Below are 4,739 nucleotides of genomic sequence, written 5' to 3'. Positions count from 1 at the left end.
AAACAAAATAAAACAGTTGTTCTTAATACTTGTTTAACTTTGAAAATTATTTGATTCATATCAATGGGATTAATCTACATTAGGCTAATTATAAACCGATACAATAGATTAGTAGTATTTAGAGGAATCCTTGAAATGATCAGTCACTAATTATATAATTAAGTAAAATGTTTGTTTTTCTTCTCAATATTACATATTCTTTGACATAGAAATTAATACTTTTGGAAGTTTTTATTTATTTATTATCAATATACGGTTCATGCATTCAGTACAGCATTTCAATATGTATATGTGTTGATTTGGCATTTATATGGGCATATATGTATCTATACCGGAACGCTCTATCATTTAGATAGGAACTTTACAAAACCATATATTCTTTTATATTCTTGTTATGAAAATATTATTTCAATCTCTGATCAGACATGTTGTTTTTGTTGTTGCTGTTTTTTCTCTCCTTTCATATGTAAATTCTTTCTAACATTCATAAACTACACTATCTCTGTATCATCATTTTGACATTTTAAGATGAAAGAAAAGAAAAGAAAAAAAGATCAGATTTCTCTAAATTAATCTTTTTAAATAAGTAAATTGAATATACAATATAAGTGAATGTTATTTTCTATCAAATAACCGCTTATGATTGACAGATATAGTTCAGGTCATTTTTTTCAACTGAAGTATTATTATTATTATCATTAGTATTACTGATAATAGTAGTGAAAATAGCAGTAGTAGTAATAGTGGTAATAGTATTTCCACTTTTTGTTCTGTCATTACAATCTTAATACTGTTGAAAATAATAACAACGATAATAAACAACCTGCCAAAAAAATAACAAAGTATTAGTTTAGTTAAAGAAGAGAATTAGTAGTATGTTTATATAAGAACTTTCGTCTAAATTAGAGCGAATAGTTTCACAGTATTTGAGCGCCGAGTTAATGTAAGACATTAAATAGGAAGAATATATATTTGTAAAATCTCAGCGAATGAATTTTGAAGTAAATTCAAGTAAATCCAAGGATTATAATTCCTTGAAAAAGCTTAGACTAGATTGCTAGGCGAAACGTTGGATTTACTTCAAATTCATTCACTGAGATTTTAAAAATGCATAATTGTCAGTAGATGTCTTACATCAGCGAGGCGCCCAAATACTGTGAAACTATTCGCTCTAATTTAAACGAAAGTTCTTATAGATTTGGTACATATTTTGAATTCCCAATAGACTTAACAGCTCCATTTGGTTTAATGTTAATATGTGTTTAAGGCAATTAATCCCTTTGATAAATTTCGATAATGTAATGATAATCTTTGTCTTCTTAATACATTATCGAAAGTTAATATGTGTGTTAATAACTAATAAACTAAAAAAAGAAATAGCTGTTTCGAAGATGAACATTTTCAGTTCATTATAGTGATAACAGTTCAAAATACAATTGTAGTAGTCTTTTAGTTAATCAGTTATAAGACCTACTTTTTGAGTAAAAGTGAATAAGTTACTGTTGAAAATATATCTGGTATGAGTGATTAATTTAATTAAACTCTAATGATTCGATCACATATATAGTGGTCTATATAGAGATAATGGAGACTGTTGAATTTCATTTCAAACATGAACTAATCCAGATTAGAAAATTATTGAAAACCGGTAAGCATAGGATGGCCGTTTTATTAATGTAAATGATTCATAAGAAATGAGAATCCACGACTGGGTACGCATACAACATATTTTTATAGTAGTTCAAATCAAGTCACTTAGAAATCAGATATTTCAGTCAACATTGAGAAAATATCATGATATTAAGATAAGATATAGGTGTAAATCAGTCCGTTTACTATATCAAAGATGTCTTGTTGATAAATCTCTTCTAGTTCAAAATTAAGGTCTAGAACTTCATTTTAACTGCTTTTAATCATTCAACAATGATCAGTTTTTCGAGGTACTTTGCAGTCTTTTATATTTTGCTCACAACGAATCATTAGTAGTATCGACATTTGTTGTATCTAGATGCTTTACAACTAAACTCATGCACAATCAAAATATCTTGATTTATCGTTTTCGGTTTCAGTAAAGGTTTTAAACTAGTTTCTTTCCCAGTTTGACACAGTACTTAATCTAGTCTGAAAAAGTAACACTGTTTACATGAAACGTTTGAGAGTTTTGCCAATAAGAGACTGATCAATGGCAGTCTTAAACGTCAATGGGAAGATTCAAGCAAGCATTACCAAGTGAATTTAAACTTCACCCCATCACACAAGCAAATGGCTATCAGGACTCAGTAGCTGAGTGGATAACGTGATGTCGGTTGAAGCGAACAGTACTGGGTTTGAGTTACAGAGTGGATATCAACTCTGAGATGCAGGTACATCCTAGCTGACCAGTCCCAAATAAAACGAAACGTGCGTCCTAGATTCAACTGCTAGCCACTATCCATCTTAGCATATAATCTAAATTTGTGTAATATTTTACATTTACATAAAGAATTACTCATTAAGTTTATAAAATATTTACAAAATGTTTTAGATACTTGCCCATTATTCGACATAAAAATTCACTATTGTATTTTCTAAGAAAAAATTGTATAGTCTATGAGTTCAAGAATAATTTGTGATTGTTTCGTTCTGTTCTTTATCCGAGAAACTTTGATTGATAATATTTGCTCATTTTGTTTATCATTTGTTTCTTTAGTTCGCTTTGTCATTTGAAGATTTAGACTGATTGTTTACTTTGAAATGCTTCTCATGTCAACATATTTGGACACGTTACTATGCAGTTTATTGTTTTAATTTTTACTACTAAACTTGTCATGTTACTAACAATTTGTACATTTTACTTATAATGACCCATTATATGATCCTCTTTCAATAGTTATCAACGTAGTATCAAATAAACCCTTCACATTCATTCAAACATGAAGTAAACTACTTATAGCTTCAGACTTTTTCAATTCGAAAAGAAACTAAAAACAAATCCAGTGAAACTTTCGTAGAGATCAATTTAATATGTAGGTCATATTTATGACTAATTGATTTTACCAATCGTAAATTGTGGAATTCAGATATGTCAAGAGTGAATGATTGTTCTCTTTGACACCTAAGAGATCCCACATTCTTTGTGTTATTATGACTGTAGACCACTAATGAGTTGCAAACTTGAAACAGATAGCTGTTCAGTTCTACCTGGTTATATTAGTAGCCTAAAATGAGATCAGTCGGTATTAGAAAAAACAACTTTAAAAAAAGACAGTCTACCTATAGGATGCTGTTAACAAACTGATCATTCAGTAAATGAACATTAAATAACTAATTAGAATGAAAGAACGTCTGATAGTTAATATTGAAAATATATTGAATATATTGTTAGGTAAAGTTCTGCCCAAACCAAGTTTACTTCACATTTGAATGTAAGCGCGAGAGAAGAAATGTTCATTAATTTGTTTTTTTTTTAAATTTAATAAAGAAATACTGGGGTATTTCTTTTATTAAATTAATAATAATTTATGATGTCTGAGGTGTTAGTATGTTTTACAATGACCAAACTTCTTTTTTTTACAAACCATTACACACCATTTTTGTATTTACTTAATAGCTGTCATTACTACATTACAATCGATAGTTTTGCCTTAATTCTACATAAAACTATTCATTTATGGTGGGTATTTTAAAGATATACGAAAAGCTTGTTAAAAGTATAAATTAGTGATGAGCCAATCAGAATTGAAACTACAGCTTTTAAATTTTTGCGCTAAATTCAAATATTAAACATAATGAGTAGTAAAAATACCTTTGTATACTGATTAATACATTCAAAATGATGGTGAAAAATTAATTTTTGCAACTAAAGTGTAAAAATAATATTGTTAAATGGATCAAATCACCAATTATATCTCTTTAGATTTTCGATAACAGGTAAATCAACAATATCCCTAGATCTTAACCATAATCTCCTAATAAACAGAGATGGATAGTGACTAGCACTGGAATCCAGGATGCGTGTTTCGCCATATTTGGGACTCGTCAGTTGGATGTACCAGCATCTCAGAGTTGATGTTCACTCTGAGACTCGAACCCAGTACCTTTAGCTTCAAACGCCATCTCGTTATCCACTCACCTACTGCGGCCTGATAGCCACTTGCTTGTGCGATGGGGTGAAGTTTAATTTCACTTAGTATTGTTTGTTTGAATCTCCCCATCGATGTGTTAGGATTGCAACTGGTCAGTCTCTAATTGTCATATGTGCATACAGTGCGTATTACCTCGATATAACCTTAATTCATAATCTCCTAATTCTGAAATGAATCTTAACATGGTGACATTACATTTTTTGAATGAAATAATCAGATGGCGCACCTTATATTTCTAAGCAAAATCTATTTGTTCATATAGCTGCAGAACATTTTTATATGATAGCTTATGTGAATTTGCGATGAGAACCTCAACCCTAAAAACGTAATTCCAAACCCTAAGTACCTAACTCTAACTAGAAACAATGTGGAGACCCTGAAAACTTTATTTAGGTCTTTTTAAGAATTCAAGAATATGGACAATCTCTTTATTTTAGAATGAGCTTAAATGTTATTATTTTTTTCAATTGGCAGTCATAGTAACTTATAGACGACATTAATAGACTTGGTAATTGTGCAAAATTAATTTACATTTTGCAATATTTTTATTTTCTTTGTCGTAAACTACCCACTTGTAAAATCTTGTTTCCTGATGTATTAAAAACTAGTTGGAAA

This window comes from Schistosoma mansoni, assembly GCF_000237925.1.
Source record: "Schistosoma mansoni, WGS project CABG00000000 data, supercontig 0149, strain Puerto Rico, whole genome shotgun sequence".
Classification (NCBI taxonomy): domain Eukaryota; kingdom Metazoa; phylum Platyhelminthes; class Trematoda; order Strigeidida; family Schistosomatidae; genus Schistosoma; species Schistosoma mansoni.
This window is presented reverse-complemented; position numbering follows the sequence as displayed.